General features: G+C 38.9%; 1 protein-coding gene across 1 annotated transcript in view; it reads right to left on the reverse strand.

Moving 5' to 3' along the window:
• The window catches only part of LOC118808105 (histone deacetylase 4-like), a 77,429-nt gene extending 76,337 nt beyond the window's left edge, over positions 1 to 1,092 (reverse strand). Inside the window, exon 1 of the mRNA XM_036570535.1 lies at positions 875 to 1,092. The gene's annotated coding sequence lies outside the window, so the exon portion shown is untranslated. The remainder of the gene's footprint in view (positions 1 to 874) is intronic.
• Positions 1,093 to 21,252: the final 20,160 nt, after the last annotated feature.

Genomic DNA, 21,252 nt, shown 5'->3' on the forward strand with positions numbered 1-21,252 from the left:
ATGTATTGCTCACTCTACAAGTACAAAACATTAAAATACGTCTACGTAATGACAAAATACACGTTACAAACATCTGCTCACTCGAGCTTTACCTACATCTCGTGCACATACCATAAAACGGCACCTTGAACTTTTTCCAAAACGTAATAAATGCTTGCTAAACGTATATGCCTGCTGCTCAGCCACGGCATTAACTCGAGCGAAACCCGCGTCTATGTCCATGCCTTCTCATAACGTGTTCCTACATTTTTGAAGGCTGCATGAACCTCTGTTTGGTGAACCAGGACTATAAAGAGCCTTCGCTGCCGTGTTGCCTCTCTGTGTTCAGCTCCAGCTCCTTCACCTCATTCACAAAAATGGTCGACGCATGGTCTAACACCCGCCCATCCGTAGACCACCGATACCATTGGTCATTAGTGACTTAACCACACAATTGCATAATACTAGTAAAAGGCAGCTACCGTCGTGTGCAGCCCGCGTTCGTCTCCGTAAACCACCACACATCGGCTTTCCTTTCGAAATTTCCTGACCGCTTCGCACCACTAACGTTACAACGACTCAAAACGAATCGCCTTTCACACCATTCAGTACGTGGATGTTGTTGTCGGAGAAAGAAAAAGCGCGCTAGTCTCCATTTGAAGCCGGCTCACGTCCTCCTCCCATTCATGAGAAACCGACTGGTCACAATTCTACAATTTCCCAGGTAAATAAAGTCATTCGTCGCCTCCCGTTCTGGTTTGTCACCCCGTGTACTTGTGTTCATTATGTTACCGTAAGCCGCCTGTATGCCGTAGCGCTGCTGCGGTAGCGCCGGTTTCAGTCAGCCTGCAGACAGGAACCGAACATTTATCACTCAAGGTATCTGCCAGCTCACCTTAACGCGGAGGACGGAGGATTTTTTCCGCATAGAAAGCCCAGCTCGCTTCAGTCCTCGTGCGAAGTGCAGTAGCGATAGCAACGTCCGCTGTCAGATTCCGCCATACTGGATTTTTGATTAAGGAATCACGTGTGGCGAGCCTGTACGGTATGTGTTGAAGAGGCAGGAGACCACACCACTGCTGGCTTACAGAAAAGACACTCAGTATGCGGATACGTGCATCACATGCTTCATGGACTACAAAAATGGCTGTCTGTGCGATTTTACAGTTTAAATCAGTCTATGTTACAGTTAATGCTGTATTAACAGCCTTTCATGAATTATTTTAGACCAATGAGGCTAAAGTAAACATAATAATGCGTTACTACATTTACTGAGGTAACTCGTTCCATTAAAATACTTATTTTTCCACAATTTCCTGGAGAAACACATTTTAATAGATATACGTGAAGTGAAAAATGGTTTCTATCCATCTCTTACTTTGAAAAGACCATTTGAATATCATGTCATTTTCCGCTAGCGAGTGCTTCAGCATGGTTGGGTCAGCACAGAACTACAGAGCAATTTGGAGTCATTTTTAAGATCCTAATAGATACACTATCAAGGCATATGTTCTAAAAATCAACACATTCTGTCTTTAACCTAGAAGCATCAGTGTGCTCAGTTGGAGAAGACACATTTTGTGTTACTTTTAACTGAAATGTGTTGAAATATTTCTATACCCAGTTATGGGTAACATTTTTCTTTCAACATGGAATGTTAAATCAGAAAACAAGATGACACAAAAAATGGGTAACACAAGTTGTTATTTAACACATCACTTTTTAGAGTGCACTGTTTATTTGCTTTTGCTGGACTGTACTACAATAATTTGCCTAATAATACTGTAAAGCTGCTCAAGTTTTCTGTTACTTGACCTTCTTTTCACAACATGGGGGGATGAAAGGGAGTATTTATGTCGTCTTTGCTGTTGGGTGGCCGGCGGATTGGGCATGATGTTTCACTTGGAAATCACTTTTGTAAAGGAAGAAGTATGAAACAATGCATAAACAGCTCTGCATAGGCAACCATGTTGAACATAGTTGCACATACAACACATATGTACACATAAATACTGATTAAAGTGTATGTGTGGTTTTGCATGATGCATACTTATCATTGCTCTCATACTCATTGATCAGTAGTGACTGATTAATGATGCACTTGATGAAGGGGAATTCCACTGATTTTTCAAAATTTCTGCTTAATTAAACTGCTATGGTACTGTGGCCTGGCAAAGCAGCTGTGTCTGGCACTGGAGTGGAAAGCACTACAGGTGCTTGTGGATCTGCTGCTGGAACAACATGACGACTTAGTGGCGTTGACCACGGCCTTCCAGCGACAGTTCAGGAAGGTGCCAGCAGCGCTGTCGGCTGGACAGCTGCTCCCTGAGAGGTGGAGGTGGACAGGCATACCGGGTGTTCGAGAAAGCTGTGCAGTAGGGGTTGGCGCAGGAGCGCTTCCGGAATGTGCTGCGGCCAGAGGAGCTTAGATGGCATACACAGCTCGCCGCACTGACCAGCCTTCAAGCAGTTCCTGCTGAGGCAGAGCGGGCAGAAATCATCCTCAAACAACATGGCACTACACGGCAGAGGAGCTCTAGCAGTTGAGTGGCCCCCAAGCGAGCGCTGGAGTGAATGGTGTGCGGGCACTGCAGGAAGAGAGGACACTGCCTTGAAACTGAGCTAGCAGGGAAACAGAATCCAGCAGGGAAGATTGTCTGCCGCCGCGGACTTTAGATTGAGGGCAGCATAGACGGGAAACAGAACACTGCCCTCATCGACACTGGCTTATGGGTGTTGCTGCTACGTCAAGGTGTGCTCCCTCACACGCCTGCCAAGTGTTGACCATCCACCTCAAGTCCATCACCGGTAGCCGACTCTATTTGAGAAGGAGGAGGTGGCTCCTTGTTGTGGCGGGGGGCTTGAGCCAAATGCACGAGTTCTGACATGTGGCCTCTCAGGATGCATGGACTTTCTTGCGGTGGCAGAGGCTGTGCTCAACCTCAGAAAGGAAACACTGGGAGACGGGCCTAGTGAAGCTGGTTGCAGAGTTGAGACAGAGAGTCAGGGCTCCCTAGCAGTGTAGCCTTCATTTCCCGTGGGGGGAACCTGCCAGCTTGGGCAAAGCTTGCAGAGTCAGAGCCGGTTGGTGGATCTCCTTGCGCCTCAAGGCATGCTGTCACGTTAAGGGGACCATGGCTTTTTGCAGGTGAAGCCACAGGAGGAGCTGTTGGAGGAGCTGAACACAGTGCCAGTGCTGGTGGCTTGCATGTGGTCATTGCCTGCATCAATGACAGTGGACAATGAAGAAAAGGGAAGGCGGCTGAGAGGGGTACTGTTGCTGCTGTCGTCGACCCCAGTAACACCAGACTTGATGCTGTAATCTGCGCCAAGGAGGAGGACGCAGTGTTCACTGCTCAGTCTCTCTGCTCCAGCACACTGATGGAGAGAAAGCCCGTGGAATTGGTGTTTGGCTAATCGTACCCCAGAGCGGTAATAGGTACCAGGGGTCGCAATGTCTTTGCTGCAAATATTGCCTTTTTATTTTCTATCCAAAATGATCCCAGTGAACCTACATTTGTTTTTATGTGTAATGTTAATGACGGTAAAATAGATTTAAATTGGAAAAAGTAAGCATTCTTTTGGTACTATTATCAGCATTACATATAAAATTTAGAAGACACATGTATGTAATGTTTTATCTTAGAAACTTTACTGTTTTCTGGTAAATATCTGCTCATTCTGAAACTGATGCTTGCAACATGATCCAATAAGGTTGGGACAGGGGTTTTTTTCTTAAACAGGTGATACAATTATGCTTGGATACAAAAGGAGCATTCAGGAAAGGCCAAGTCCTTTCTGAGCAAGGATGAGCTGACGCTCATCAGTTTGCCAAAGATGCAACAGCAAAAAATCCAGCAGTTTAAAAATAATGTTCCTCAGCCAGGGTTTGCAAGGATTTTAGATATTTCACTCTCTACAGTTCATAATGACAACAAAAGATTCAGAGAATCTGGAGAAATCTCTGTGTATAAAGGACAAGGCCAAATCACAGCTGAATGCCCATGATATTTAACCCCTTAAATTGCACTGCTGGTGATGGATATCTTGACATGGACTCAGGAACACTTTGACAAACCGTTGTCAAATAAAAGCAGATCATTGCTGCATCCACAAATGCAAGTTAAGAGTGTACTATGAACAGTGGAAATCATATGTCAAAAACAGCCAGGAATAAAGTCGACTTCTCTAGGCTCAAGCTCATCTTAAATGGACTCTGTGGAAACGTGTGCTGTTGTCTGGCAAGTCAGCCCTTCAGACTGTTTATGAAAATAATGAAAGTTGTGTTCTTCAGGCTAAACAACAAAAGGATTTGTTGCCAGCGTAAAGTTCGAAAGCCAGGGTCTGTTATCGTATAGTGGGGTATTAATAGGTTACCTGCACATTTGTGAAGGTGTTGCTACTGCCACATACAGTTTGGAGCAACATATGCTGCCTTTAGATGCTGTCTTTTTCAGGGATGTCAATTTCAACATGACAACAACAAGCCAGTTTGTGCATATGTTATAACAGAATGGCTGTGTAATAAGAAAGTTCAGGTGACAGATTGGCCTGCCTGCAGTCAAGAACTGTATCCCATTGACTATGTGTCTCATTAAGCCCGAAATATGACAACAAAGGCCCTCTACGGTTACACAGCTGAGGACTTGTATAAGAAAAAAACTGAAAAAATTATACTTTCAAAACTGGATCAGTTGGTGTCTTCAGTCACCAAATGTTTACTAGGTGTTGTTAAAAGGAAAGATGATGCAACACAGTGGTAAACATGCTCCTGTCCCAACTTTTTTAGAACGTCTTGCAGGCGTCAAATTTGGAATGAGTGTATATTTACAAAATACAGCAATGTTCATAAAGTAAAACATCAAATATTGCGTTTATGTACTGATATATACATATCAAACAGAATGTACTAATCACTGCTTTCTGTTTTTATTAGCATTTTAAGCACTGCCCCAACGTTTTTGGAATTAGGCTTGTATATAGAACCTTCATATGTTAAAATGCAGTTCAAAGTGCTTTCCAAAGGAAAAAACAAAGCATACAGGAACAACATAAAAATAAAGAAAATAAAAATATTGAGCAAAGAGGCTTAATAAAATACAATAGCAATAATTATATTTCTGTAGAGCCATTTATCCCCATTGGTCTGAAAGGCTCTGTTATTTGTCAGAACTTTTTAGACAAACTATGCATTTTGAAATGCCTAATTTTGTCCCCATCACTTGTTGAATTGGGAACAAAATGAGGAAATGTTTGTCAAAAATGTTGAAAAGTAATGAAAAGAAGGAGTGGTGAAGACTTGTCCCCAGCTTCTTCACTGTTAATCATGCTCATACATGTACATTTGCTATAGTAAATCTTAATTACTAATTAAGATATAGTATATCTTAATTACTAGCTAAAAGCTTGTAGACCCATAAATGGGGCTTGTTTTGGTAGGGAGTCCAACAAATATTTCATCAGTTTTAATTCAGCATAGGCATAAATTATGATGGAAAAAATGTGGAAAAAACAGGAGTAGTGGTGTGATGGTATGATCAAATATAGTAACAATGCTGGAAAAATCCAGTATTCCATTATGTAATATCTGTAAGACACCGCAACCCAGGACAACAGGAACTAGTCTCTTCAGTTAGCTATTTCTATGTGTGTGCCAATTGCAATATTTCAACATATTTACTATTCCTTAGCAAATTGGCACAGGCAGTGACTAAGACAATACTTTTTTCCACATCAAATCCAGAGATTCGTGTAACAGTCTTGATCATTTACTTATTAATGAAGAGCAGTTTGGAGACCCTTTGAGAGAAGCGCACAATATGGGCCAGAAGATTGCCTGTGGCTCTCTCTACAGCTCTTTGTTATTTAATTTCTGTCATTTTTGGATGACAAAGTATATCAGCAACCACAAAATTATTCATACAGGCTCCTATACACACTAACAATACACTAACACACTGAAAAATATAATAATATTTCACTGTTACAGTATACTGTAACTGTACTTTTATAAATAACCAGCCACACAAAATTCAATTATTCAATTATGATCATATTGTTTTGGTCAAAAGTCCATTTAAAATCATTTACAACAGCTATTCTTGCTTTGTTACCTAATCTTCTAGGCAGTCGTAATCATTATGCTGGTCATAATTTCTTGGTGGTTTCTGTAAACATATCACTTTTCTGCAAAATTATGTTTACTTTTCTTAGAGAGGACTGTTTAAGATTCTTCATTTAAGATGAACTTAACATTCTAATGGCTGTTCTTGCTTTATTGCCCAATCTTCCAGGCAATCATAATCATAATACTGATTTGTCGGTGGTTTCTGTAAACATATCAGCTTTCTGCAAAATTACGTTTGCATTTTTTAGGGAGCAAGTGAATATGACAACAGAGGCGCATTAGTTAAGCATGCATAATAAAATTTCTATGGCAAATTGAGCATGCCAGCCGGAGCAGAACGTTGGGATGCCATTAGCGAGAGCGAGGCGCTGAGGCTCAAAAAAAAAAAGAAAAAAAAATTTCCAACTCGCTACCATTTCCACTTGAGAGCACTCCCTTTTTATTGCAAACAAATTCAATAATGTTGCATTTCCATTTGCGTTATTTGATTTCAGATCTCAGACACCCACATTAAGCATCAACATGGATTTGTACTCTTTGCACTGAGCATATATCACTGTCAGCAAAATTGCCTCTTACTCTATATATGATTAGTCAACTTCCTTTTTTGTCAAGAGAAAAACCTTTTCTTCATTGTAAGAAGTTCAAAAGTGACACGCAGAAAAACCCCTCAATTGTGGGAGTGCTCTACATGAACAGTATGTGTCCTGCTGTTTCATTGTACACCCATAAACTCTGCATAAGAGGATGCAATGTGTTCTAATACAGCTTAAATGCATCTTTCTTCTTTTTAAACTCTCCTAAGTGTTTTAAATGTTTTCTGTTCATTTTAACCGCAGAGTTTTAGGCAAAGTTTCCTATTGTTGTGGTCAGACTTCAAATGGAACATCAATGAAGGTTTGGTGGAGAATAGTGTTTTTGTTTTATTAAGTTAAATTATTATTATTATTTTTTTTTATTTACTAATAAAAAAATTTTATTATAAAAGGTAAATTTGTGGTGAATCAGCAGTGATTAGTGAGGTATGTGTTGCATGATGAAATTTCTTAAAGATCTCTCTAACATTCAGAAACAAAGCCTGAAGCAACAATATATATATGTTTATATGCATTTTTAATTACGTATCTTCTTTCTTGTATGATATTTTTCCCCCTAAAGTCCACTTATGATTTTGTGTTGTTTTATGTACCAAAAACAGTCATAATTCAATTTTACATGGCCATTTTCCAACCTCTCATTATCCCTTACAATTAAACAGGCTATTTTTAGTACTGTGCCTTTGAGGCTGATGTATGTAAATGAGTTGTGCTCTGATTGTTTGCAGTCCAGGCTGAAACACTCCTTATAGCTTCATTGTGAATGCACAGAGCTAAACTGCTTTAGGCTGAATAGGTGGATGTATGTAAAAGTGTTCATTTTCATGTCATCCTGAAAACAGTGAATTAAAAACAGGCTGCTATTGCTACATTCCATATATGGACTGAATGGGGAAACATTAACAGTGTTCACATAATTAAACTTTTTTATTTAATTTTTTTTTATTCAATACTGGTTTTAACAAGCCCTCGTCCACTTGGCCTCGTCATTCCCCTCTGGGGAGTCCCTGGTGCCATCTAAAGGGCTGTCCCATTACTTTATTAGCTCAAGCAAAGGGTGTTAGATGAGTCCTCAGGGGAGTGAGTGTCGACTTTGGAAGCAGAACTCAGAATCAGTGTGACCTGACGCAGTTCCCTTTTTTTCCAAAGCTGTTTATAAGCCAAAGCAGTAAACTTCATTAAAATACTCAACATTTAAAAATCATAACATTCAATTTGCTGAGCTTTAGGTTACAAACTACTCATTCTGTTATACATGACTGCTGATACTTCATCAGTTTACCCAGCTAGTTGGCTACTTACCATGTTACAGGCTACATGGCTTACAACAACAAAAAGTTAGGCAATACACCTCCGTTCTTCACCAGTTTACAGAGCCAAACAAAACAACTGCTCATAAACATTCATGCATGTTAAAGTCAAACTTCTCACAAAAAAAGTTTTACATTGAAAAGCTTGCATGGCTAACTGTTATCTTACTGAGACTGACCTGCCTAGGGCAAGTGCATTCCATTTGAATAATCCGCTCCTCACTGTCTTCGCCTCTCCTTCTGCTGTGAGAGGCCGCTTGTGAATTGTAAATGTGATGCACATCTGAGTAGTGAGTAAACGTTGCCGAGGGAATGTTAAATAAAGAACTGAAACGTGGCCTCAGTTTCCTGTGATCGGCCCTTTAAACGCTAGTTTAAATAAGCTAGTTGCATGGCTTGCTGTTGTTCCTCTAAGTTCATTTTTACTTGATTAATCATCAAAATAATCAGTATTTATATAATCAGTAGTGACAGACCGAATGCAGAGTGAAAAGGAACTGTGCAAGATGTTTCTTAGCCTCAGGCCAATGTTCCTCAATACTGATGCTATAATACTCTCTTATTGTATTTTTCCCTTTCTAATGCCTATTTGAAACTCATGAAAGGCTTGTTCATTGGTTGATGCGTTGAATCAAGTGTGTCAGCAGCAGGGCAAACACTAAAAATGTGGCTGCAGGTGTGCTTGGGGACCATGAATCTGAAACACTGTCTTAAATTAAACCAAGTTCATTCTGTTCTCAAATTATCAATATCTCTTGAGAGTGCCCCCATTTCTCATGCAGTACCCTTCATTACACTCCCAATATCACATGCAGTAGTTTGAGCATTAAAACCCCCATGACTACAAGTCAGAAATGTCAGTGAGGAAAGAAATGGGAAACAGTTTAAAATATGCTGGAAAGATATATATATCTCAGTGTTATTACCAACCCAGTCCTACAAATGAGATTCAGCCATGCGGTGGGTGTTTCAGGGAATGGCCCATGGCTGTATCTGCCTGGCAAGTCCTGTAGCACAACAGAAGCCAGTCGGGACTGCAGTTTCCATAGTAACAGAGGGTTTCCACTTTTCTGTTCGAACCTCAGAAATATCGGTTACGTAACTTGTCTCAGACACAAATTTAATGCTATTAGGTGCGACGCATCCCACAAGCATGCAGCCCACTGCTCCTTGTGCGTTCCCACGTTTGAAAAGAACATATACGATGACAAGGAGATTTATGCAAGCAAAACAACTCACTCATCAGGCACGATCCGTGACATTTTGCGGCTAATGATGTAATGCAGTTGTGGGTTTGGGCTACTTAAAGTGCTCAGCAAGTTAACCAAAAATTTCTGTGTTACCATCGTATTGCCAACATGATCTCATCCAGTTTCTTTCCAATGGTATGTCAATGTTAGCTGTAACTGAATACTCTGTCTCAGTTTAGTCTTTCACAGATTGTGCTGTAAGATATTTCTCACATGGGCCTTCAAGCGAGCATGGCACAAATGGATCTGAGTAGTTGAGATAGCTTCTGGTTTTCCAGTAACATAAACAAGTGAAGATGTAAAATGGCTTTAGAGTAATTTGCAAGAGATGTCAAAACAAAGTCTTACACATTGTATACCACAGCCAGGGATCTGACCCAGGGTGGCATCACCCCAATACAGAGGGGACACGAAATGACATCCTGCTGATCCAGCTTTTTAATCCACTGGTTTAATGATTCTTTGAGAGTTCTTCAGTAAAGGCAATCCTTATATATAGAACCATGACAACTCAAAGAAGCATATGAACGCTTAAATGGTTCTCTGCATGGTTCTTCTCTATGATGCAGAAACTCTTTATATGGTTCTTTACAGAATGTTTTGGAAATAGAATGGTTTTCAGTGCTATAAAGAACTGTTTCTGTTGATTTGCAGAAAAAAATGGCATATTTAAGAAACATACTTTTGCATATATGTTTTATGTTTTTGCTCAGATCAGTGTGACTGTCTTACTCAATTGCATTTCTAGCACATTTACAAGGAAAATGCAAACAGCTTTAAGTACACTCTCAAAACTAAAATTTTCTAAATGGTTCCTGGATTTAATTTATATAATTCTAAGAAGGTTTAATAGGTATAGAACCTTTCCATTATGTATGAGGTTCTTTTAACCCCTTAATGATCTGTTACATACTTAAGAATACCTCCAATGGTTTGCATTGAAGTCTCTGTAGTTACTGAATAATAAGGCTTAGTATGATGTAATCCTGAATTGTTAAGGGGTTGTTCAACTTTCAAAAAGTTCTTCATACTCACATGTCTCATTTACAAAAAATGTCAAAAACATCCACTGAAAGGTTCTTCAAGGAAGCAAAGGTGGTTCTATGTTATCGCTCCAGAGAAAAAATAAAAATAAACTTCCCACTTTGCTTCTCGCAGCTCATTTTTGCTCATATGTATTCTTTTACTCCTATTCCCTTTCCATTATTTCTGTCTTTACTCTGACCTTTTGACCTATCTCTTTGCCTTCTCTTGCATCATTCATACTGTTGGGTCCAGAGGTATTCATTCCTTTCTAGTCCAGGAACATTTGTCTATATTTCAGTTCATAAGAAGCCTTTACTTGAGCATTTCAGTGGCAGGCAGTGATGTCATGAAGATGGTCTCTCTCTTCTTTAACTTTACCTCCAACTCTGCCTTTCATCAGCTTCATCTCTTCGTACCACTTTGCCTCTTTTTGCAAGGATCTAAAGGCACTTTCACACCTACTTTATGTGGTGCAGACTTTTCTTTAGTTTGGTTCATTCTGACAAGTGTGAACATTCCACCCATACTCAGGTCTGCACCAAAGAACTGAACCGTGACCCACTGAAAACTTGCGGGTCTCAGTCTGCTTTCAAGTGAACCCTGGCTCAGTTCACTGCTTCTAATTATGGCAGATGAGCAATAACATAGCTCTTAAAGGAATACTCTACAAATGTTCAACCTAGTCTCTATCTGTAGCATATGGCTAATTAGCACAGACAATTAGCAAAGAGATGTTACAGGGTTCTATTATAAATGTATTTTAAGTCAGCGAGATTTACGTTCTTTTCTATGTACAGGGAAATGCATAGAAATGATTGGTGGCAATACAGACACAGCAGGTAGAGATTAGATTGAAAAATGCTTTAAAGGGTTAATCAGACCTGTGCTGTCTCTGTGCCTCTTCATCAGCCCTGCTGAATACCGATCATGCTGTCCTTCTTAGATACCAGATTAGGTGCTTGTTGAATACACAGTGTTGTTTGATCTCTTTCATCAGGAACGTCTTCATCACTTTGTTGAGCCCTATCTCTCTCAGAATGATCTCTCTCAGTTTCCTCAAGATATCTCCTAAGCTCCTGCGGCATTCTGGTTTGCCTTCTGCTCTCCATCTGTCTTCTCAACTTCCAATCACTCTCCTAATTCAGCAGATGCTCAGAGCAGGGTGGAGCCCTTCTATCTTTAGTGGGTGTACAAAGACTGTCATCTTGCTGACCTTTTTCAATCCGCTGTCTCTGCTTTTCAACCCACTGAAAACTGACATTCTTCATCTCTGCTGCTATTCTTCAGTTCTCTACCTTGTCCTGATGCACTAGTTTCCCCGTTCTTCTCCTTGCAGCCTGCCATTATTCTCTTTCTGGACAGTACACTTTCTTCCATTTCTCTTTGTCCACCTCCCATGCTTCAAGTTGCTTTTTCTTGACCTCTTGCACCATTACTCTCCAGATCATCAGCCGTGATTGTCAAGATTTCCTCCATTGCTGTCTGTCAGTTCAAATCACAATTAGGCACAGCATAATCTGCAGAATTTGTAACTACATCATTGTCTTTGAATGAAAATACATCCAGCTTAACCTACCCACTTCAGAAAACATCAGTGGCATCCTCTGCTGAGGCCTGGACCTTCTTTCAGTCAAATAATACTGGTTTATGTATAATTTTTAGCATATGAGTCAATGTACAATAATACAGAACGTTCAAAGAGACAACAAAAAATATTGTGCCCTAACTTTGGCAGAAACAGGAATATTTTGCAGGTATTGTTTAATTTTCTGCTCAGACTCAAGTAAGTTGTTGTCAAAGTTACATTTTTGAAAGTTACATTCTGAATGTACAAATTGAAATTACAAAAAGAACAAAAAAAGCATCGCAAAACCGCTGGTTTAGAGAGCAGTAATTACCATAAAGGTGGCAGTATACTTCAAACAAGAAAAGAACTAAACAAAATCTAACTAACATATTGTCGTAAGTTGGCTATACTTAAAAACGACTCAGTGTACTTCTCAGCACTGCTAGAAACCAGCCCCCTGCTTTGGCCAGTCACAGTCAGTGGGAAGTCTCAAAACAAATGATGCAGTGATCAGGAGTTCTGTTCAGCAAGTGGCGCACACCAAACCGTACAAACTCAAACCACCACATTATTTTGGCCTAAAAGACAGTTTTGCATTGAAGCATTGCTTTCATTTGGAGTATGCTGCAGGCAAAGTCATGCCGTCAAGCTGTTCTACAGTTCAGTTTAGTCTAGTGATGGGCATTCTGGCTCTTTTCAGTGAGACAGATCAGCTAGCTCAGCCCCCAACCAATCTAATTTAACCGAGAAAACATGTCCATGACATACTCCTATCAAAATCAATATCTATTGATAAACCAATCTTTCAATATTTATTTTAAAAAATCTGTGTCAGTTACAAGGCTTAAAAAAGATGTTACAGAGGATGAGATCATCAATTATTGACATTTTGTTTTTCCCCTATATTTTCATTATTATTATATATGAGAATTCAGTGATGCTTCCATTTTTACTAAGAAAATATATAGTAATGATTTTTTGGGCTAATTTCATTTTGATATGTGTAATTTACAATACAACATGTCTCAATATAGAGCCAGACGCACTGCGGTAATGAGATTTTCAAATTAAATTATTAAATGAAAACTTTTTCAAATGTAAGGATTTGCAAGATAGACAACAACATTTTAAAGTCATTGTTTTGGTAAATTATACTTTGTAGTTACATTAAATAAAATAAGATTTAATTTACATTTCACAGATTAAGTGTAGACTTTCTATCTCTATTTTTATAGCATCTTTCAGAACTGTAAGTTACAAGGTGCTTTATAATTCTAAAAGCAACAAAGCAATAAATAGCTTCATTACAGAAAACAAGACACAGATAAAATCCATGGCCAAGACACAGACTTAACACTAGATGGTGTCAAAAACAAAAGTAAACAAAAGATCTCTTACCTCACTAAAACTTGCATACCAGACTATGCCCAAAAAGAGGTGCAAACTCAGTTAACCTGCTACAAATTACCCTGAATGTCATAAGCTTGTAACTTGTTCTGCTGTAAGGATTCAGCCTGGCAATCCCCCATTTCCATATTGGCATAGCATCCGTGTGAAGAGCCCTTGCCGTTGTATTTAGTGTCATCCACGGAACTGTCACTGTGGCTCATCAGAGGCAGCTAATTGGTCTGCCTACAAAATGTCTACAGAAACAGTTCCCAACTGGGCCGATGCCAGACTGAATCTGTGGATGCAAACAAAGTATCACCGTGACTCAAGGTGCTGTCAGTCTGGTGGTATGTTTCACAATAAGAGTAATTTATATTTAAAAACAGCATGAATTAAAAACAATTCTTTTCAATTTCAAGGCCAATAGGTTTCTGTCGAAGACTGTTCTCATTTTGATATAGTCTGATTTGTTTTTAACAGCCTACAGCCTCTCAGCCCAGCCAATTCTGGCAAAGGTATGGATATGTATTCATGAATGAAATAAACCTATCCCCTTGGCTGAGCTTTATCTCCAGGCACACCATTAAATGTGCCTGGAGATAAAGTGTGTATTAGGTACTCACTCACGGATAGAAAAAAATAAGTATCCTTTGGGTGCTATACAAAACCTTCCATGCACCACGCCACCATGGATAAATTAAAAAAGGCTAAAGGCTCTTATCTCAAGCCTATTGCAAAACAGTGTCTCAGGCATTAGGCTGTGTATTCATATCTATTTAATGCAATAACTTTCTGTTATGTAGTTTTAGAGGAAATAAACACTTTAAATGTCTGGTTCCTATGTAAGGTGTTGCAAAGCAAGATAGTACCCAAATGATACTTATTTTTGCAAGTCTAGCACTATTTTACCATTCTCAACATTACTGAACCTATAAAAACAAATGTAGGTTCACGGGTCATTTTGGATAGCAAATAAAATGGCAATATTTGTGTTGTCGACCCTGGTCACTATCACCACCACTGTAAAATAAGTTGGTAAGTTTCTCTAGAATGGAGCATTTCGCATCAAACCACATTGCTTGCTTTTGCTTATATCTTAGCAGGTTAATTATGCAGAATCAATGGAATTCCCCTTTAAATTGTAAATAATTAGAGTGCAAAACAAAACATCAGTAGTTGTAAGAGTAATAACAACTATTTAAGTGAGGAAAAAGGCATTTGTTTTCTGCAACTGGCAATAAATCATAACAGAACATGAGAACAGTGTCAAAGAAAAAAAGAGACCTCAGCATGTCTTGTGTACGCATTTTATTTTGAAGCATTATATAATTGTTTAATTTTTTTGTTCCCTCCCACTGGTGCACATTGACATAATCAAAATAAGACACAAGCAGATGTCGTTATATTTTAATCAAAGATTACGGGAAATTAGGAATTTTGTCTTTTAAATTATATGATTTGACAAATCATTCTTAGAATTCTTAGTATGTTCAGGGACATGAACTAACAAAGTAAAAAACATCACTATTAATTTCAGGTAGACTTTTATGAAGTTTACAGGCATGTGAAGAAGTAAATACACCCCATGAAATGCTTCTCTTTTTTGACATATGTGGACATATCGTTATTTGATCATCAGCTGAACAGTATATGTAGATAAACAATATGCAGTAGAACAAAAACAATGGAAATTTGACTTTGAAATCATTTATTTAAAAATTGTCTGAGATGTTATTTTTATCTGTTGAAACAGTAAGCAGTTCTTCAGTAACTGATACTGCCCCCTTTGGCAGAAATAACTTGATGTAGGTATTTCCTATAACTGCCTACTAGTTTCTGACATCTAATGGGAGAAATTGTTGCCCATTCCTCCATGCAGTATTCTTTCAACTATGCAATGTTTAAGGGGTTACTTGCATGTACAGCCCATTTCAAATCACCCCACAGCATTTCAATGGGATTAAGATCTGGGCTTTGACTAGGTCATTCCATAACCCTCCATGTCTTTCTTTTGAGCCATTTCTTGGGATTTACTTTTGTGTTTGGGATCACTATCCTGTCAGAAGGTCCTCTTCTTCAACTTCATTTTTTTTTTACAGATGGTCCTCACATTGTCTTCAAGCACTCTCTAAAAGAGAATTCATAGTTAATTCTATGACTGCTAGTTGGCCCTAAGGCAGCAAAGAAGCCCCAAATCATAACATTTCCACCACCATGCTTTACAGTTCGTATGAGGTTCTTCTGATCAAATGCAGTCTTTGGTTTTTGCCAAACATGGCTTCTGGTGCTGTGGCCAAACAACTCTATTTTTGACTTGTATGTCCATAGCAGCATATTGTTCCAGAAGTCCTGGTCCTTGCCTAGATATTAATTACCAAAATTTAGTCTTGTCCTGATGTTTTGTTTGGACTGCACAGGCTTCATTTTTCCAATGGTAGATGCATACACTTTTGAATCAACAGTGGCAAAAGTTCCATGCAGATCCTGTGATGAAATTTTGGGGTTCTTAGAAACTTCTTTTACCATCTATCAGTCTGCTCTCGAGTGAAATTCGCTGGGGCGGACAGGTTAGCAGTGGTTTTAAATCTTCTCCACTTGTAGATAATCTACCAGCCAACATTGGTTATCTTTTTAAACCTCTTCTTAGACTTACAGGCATTCTTTCAACTTTCTTTGTGAAGGCCTCAGAGAGCTCTTTTGATCTAGGCATGATGATACCACACATTTCAATAACAAAGGGAAAACCAGACCAGATATCTGAAATTTTACATAAGACAAGTTCCTCCAACATATTCTCTAACAGCATTCTAATCATTAGCACTTGATTGGGTGCACCTCATCTAAATTTATAATAATAATAATAATAATAATATAATTTAATAACAGAGTAACAAATGTTATTTATAGAGCTCTTTTCATGCACAAAGCAGCTCAAAATACTTTACAATTGAAGAGTAAAATTAAGTAATAAAAACAAAAAAAACAACTAAAGCAAAAATAGGAACAGAAAAAGTAAACGTAAATGATCAAAAAATAAAATTAGGTAAAATGACAGGTGAATAAAATGACTAAAATATAACATCACACATAAAGACCTTTTTCACGATAAACAACAGACATCGCAATATATTTAGTTTTTTCTAAGGTTTGATAAGTTGAAACAGACAAAAACAGACTAAAAAGGCTATAAGAAATGCTATCAAAATCTATGAATACAGTGCTTTTTACAATCTGTAATAAAACATGCAGTTCAGTGTTCTTTATGTATTGATGATATATAGGCAATGTTCTCACAAAAGCATTTTGTGGTGTCATTTTTCATAATAACTATTAAATATTGTCTAATTGCCCACCGCTACAATGTAGTTAAAATGTGTCATAAAATAATATTTGAAAAAAATTCATTTACTAGCCAATGGCAGCATTTCACACATTAAGTATGGATTTTTTTCTTAAAGTCCTATAAAAACACTCAAGTAAGCTACTTTTATAGCACCTTTCAAAACTTCCAAAGTGCTTGATTATTCTAAAAGCAATAAAGCAGTAAACAACTAAACTACACAAAAGGGGACAGCTAAAACAGTGTCAGTTCAGACTTTAAGTAGCACAAGCACAAGCAGCAGACTTTAAGTAGCACAAGCACAGGTTATTCCAAATGTAACTACGCTGCATTAAAAGTATTTCAATGAAGCCCACAGATCTCCCAGTTCAGATGGAGAGGGAAAGTGCAACGTACTGCCTAGCCAGAAAGACAGTAATGGTAAGTTGTAAGCTTTTTTATAGTGCCCTGGTGTTTCATATAAACCTTCAAGAACTCTGATGTCCAGACGTTCCATTAGCACCCACCACAACAATGCTGCTATGGACATACACTATATGGACGAAAGTATTAGGACACCTACACATTTCACCTACAGGAGCTTTTATAACATCCCATTCTAAATCCATAGGCATTAATATGTAGTTGGTCCCCTTTGCAGCTATAACAGCTTCCACTCTTCTGGGAAGCTTTCTACAAGATTTTGAAGTGTGTCTGTGGGAATTTTTGTTCATTCATCCAGAAGAGCATTTGTGAGGTCAGACACTAATGTTGGACGAGAGGGCCTGGCTCACAATCTCCATTCTAGTTCATCCCAAAGGTGTTTGATGGGGTTGAGGTCAGGGCTCTGTGCAGGCCAGTCAAGTTGTTCCACTCCAAACTCACCCAGCCATGCCTTTATGGACCTTGCTTTGTGCACTGGGGCACAGTCATGCTGGAACAGAAAAGGGCCTTCCCCAAACTGTTCCCAGGAAGTTGGAAGCATACAATTGTGCAAAATGTTTTGGTATGCTGAAGCATTAAGATTTCCCTTCACTGGAACTAAAGGGCCTAGGCCAACCCCTGAAAAACAACCCCAACCCCAAATTGACTGGCCTACACAGAGCCCTGACCTCAATCCCATCAAACACCTTTGGGATGAACCAGAATAGAGATTGTGAGCCAGGCCCTCTTGTCCAACATTAGTGTCTGACCTCACAAATATCTCTACCACATTTTACAGTTGCCACAGTGCAGTCAGGCAGGTAACATTTTCCTGCCATTTGCCAAACCCAGATTCCTCCATCAGACTGCAAGAGAGAAAAGTGTGATTCATCACTCCACAGAACACGTTTCCACTGCTCCAGAGTCCAGTGCCGGCGTGCCTTACACCACTCCATCTGATGTTTGGCATTGTGCTTGGTCATGTAAGACTTGCATGCAGCTGCTCAGCCATGGACACCCACGCCATGAAGCTCCCGGCACAGTTTTTGTGCTGATGCTAAAGCCAGATGAGGTTTGGAACTCAGCAGTTATTGAGTCAGCAGAGCGTTGGTGACTTTTATTCACTATGTGCCTCAGCACTTCATGACTGAGTTGCTGTGGTTCCTAAATGCTTCTAGTTTTCAATACTACTACTCACAGTTGACTGCAGAATATCTAGAAGGGAAGAAATTTGCAAAATGACTTGTTGCAGCAGTGGCATCCTATTACGGTCCTCTGCTCAAATTCACTGAGATCTTTAGAATGACCTATTCTTTCACAAATGTTTGTAAAGGCAGACTGCATGGCTAGGTGCTTGATTTTATACACCCTGTGGCGATTGGGCTGGATGAAACAATGAATAAAATGATTAAGATGTGTGTACCAATACTTTTTTCATATAGTGTATTTAACTGGCTTCTTTCCAGCAATCTTTTCCTTTCACACCAAGCTACTCTGAAACATAATCATGTTGTTCAGTATTTTCCCACACAATCTCATACAACTCTCATACGTACAGCATACAGCCAATCTACTGAACTGGAAACGGCACAAGAACTCAGTATTCAATATTCAATATTACAAGGCCTCAGAGGAGAGAAATATTCTAAATGAGATCTCCTCTTAATCTCATGCAGTGAGACTTAAGCCATTTCCTTCTGTTTCTGAAATTTAATTCTTGAGAAGTCAGCCTCAGATAGACTAACTTTTTTGTCTGACTTCTATCACTCAGTCTCAGATGTAGAGTTCTATTGCTTAACCGTTATAGACTGTATACTGAATCCTACTCTTCACAGTAGTATCCTGTCTACCACAATTACGTGTTCTGTACTAAAGTCACATGAACACAAGGCGGCCATGGCTACATCGTCCTAAAATGACTATGTAGCATTCTGGGATGCAATGCATGCATACCGTAATATCTGGTCAGTATGTCATCCTGATATCTGGAGAAATTCCTGTTGGTCATATACTGCATACTAACGTTACTTACTACTTTTGGGCTCGATCAGTATGCGAACATTCTGTGGTAGACAACCTAGAGCAGTAAATTACTGATATACACTTATGTGGCATAAAAACACTGTCTTAAATTGTGAAAGCATTACCTGTGTGAGATACTTAACGGGACCTGCTAACTTTTATGACGTTTTTAAGCAGTATACCACATCGCGCCATCTTGTGTCATGAACGGGTAACACAAGCTGCCTCCGAAACGGGAAGTCCCGCCTCTTAAGTTCGCGTTTGATTCTGTTTACGGAATCGACTCTTTCGTTCCGCCCGTTTCAGTGAAACATTCATGGATTCACAGGTCCCTGCCGCGAGATGCATGGCTAGGGAGCGCTCGAAAGCGTAGGTCATCTTGATCAACAACACCATAAATCGCTGTTTTACAGAATGGAAATACCCCAGATGTTCTTCTAAAGTACAGTGACTCGTAAATAGTAATACAAAAGTATAATGTAGCCTACATACGCCGCTGCTTACTTATTCTACGACATAGCAGTCTGCATTGGCTTTGTGTGCAGCAAAACTTGTTGCTTGTTGCTATTTGTCAACAAAATATACATATGAATTTCACCTACTTATCCTGTCATGTTTCTCACCAGTCTGGATCAGGTTCTTTAGATTTTACACTCTAAAGGCAGTGACTTGTAAAAAAAATCTCAGGAGATGCAATCCATTATAAATCGGGATACACTCTTATTGCTGCCATGTAACTTGCATGGATACATACTGTTTGCAAATACATACTGCTAAAATCATTTCATGGTAGACTCAAAAGAAAGAAAATGACAGGGAAATGCTTTGAATACCAGAACACTGGCCAGAAAATGCTAGTTTTTGCTAAATTGGTGTTGCTTCCCTGAAAATTTATTGCAGAAAACACATGTTGGCCCTAAGTGGATATTACTAATATATTTTATAGTTCTATTCATAAAAAACGGTACAAGAGGATGCTTTTCAAGTGAGTCCACCTGTTAGGAAAAGAACCCTCTTTTAGATCTGGCTGGGGGGTTGTTGTATCTATGATACTTGTATAGGTTTCACATGTTGGACACAATTATGTGTGATTAAAAACATATTATAGTTGTGTAAACAGAAAGAAAGTTATAGGGGGGTGCTTTTTAAGGCAGTCCACCTACCAGGAAATGCACCCCCTCCTAAATCTGGCTATATGGTTATTGCATCCATGAAACTAATAGAGGTGTCACATATTGGTCTAAAATATGTGTGATTAAAAACATATCATAGTTATGTGAAAAGAAAAGCAGTTAAGTGGGGTGCCTTTTAATCCACCTGCTGGAAAATGCACCCCCTTTTTAATCTGGTTACATTACAATTACATCTACGAAACTTATACAGGTATCACATATTGGTCCAAAATATGTGTGAATAAAAACATATCATAGTTGTGTCAACAGAAAGAAAGTTAGAGGGGGGTGCCTTTTAAGGAAGTCCACCTGCCAGGAAATGCACCCCCTCTAAAATCTGGCTACATTATAATTACGTCCATGATACTTATACAGATGTCACATATTGGTCCAACATATGTGAGATTAAAAACATATTATAGTTGTGTCAACAGAAAGAAAGTTATAGGGGGGTGCCTTTTAAGGCAGTCCACCTGCCAAGAAATGCACCCCCTCTAAAATCTGGCTACATGATACTTATGCAGGTGTCACATATTGGTCCAAAATATGCATTACTAAAAATGTTTCATAGCAGTATCACTAAACCTGCTGGGAAATGCACTGCTTCTCAAATCTGGCTATATTATTATCACATCCAGGATGCTTATACAGGTAATGCTTATTGGTTCCAAATATGTTGAAGGGATGCAGATTATCTCCTGTAATCAAATTTGAATATTTTGAATTCTTGCTTAAGAATATTTTTCTCCAATCTATGTCAACAGACATGGCAGTGACCGATGGTAGAGGAGACCGAACTGGGTATTTTAGTCAGTGTATATAACTGGATGAAAGGTGACCTTTTGGGAACCTTCAAGGCCTGAGACTCTTGCCCATAATGAGATTACGAGACACCATATCTTTGTTGACTGAATCTCACCAATGACTCTGTTCAGTTTTGTTGCTAAGCCTATCTAAGTCTACATTATAATAGTTTTGTTTTGTAATTAGTAATTATATGTGTAGACTGTCTCATTTACATATAATATGAAAAAGCTCTAACTGCCTCAATGAAGTCTGTGTTAGATGGGGG

This window comes from Colossoma macropomum, unplaced genomic scaffold (genome assembly GCF_904425465.1).
Source record: "Colossoma macropomum unplaced genomic scaffold, Colossoma_macropomum, whole genome shotgun sequence".
NCBI lineage: Eukaryota > Metazoa > Chordata > Actinopteri > Characiformes > Serrasalmidae > Colossoma > Colossoma macropomum.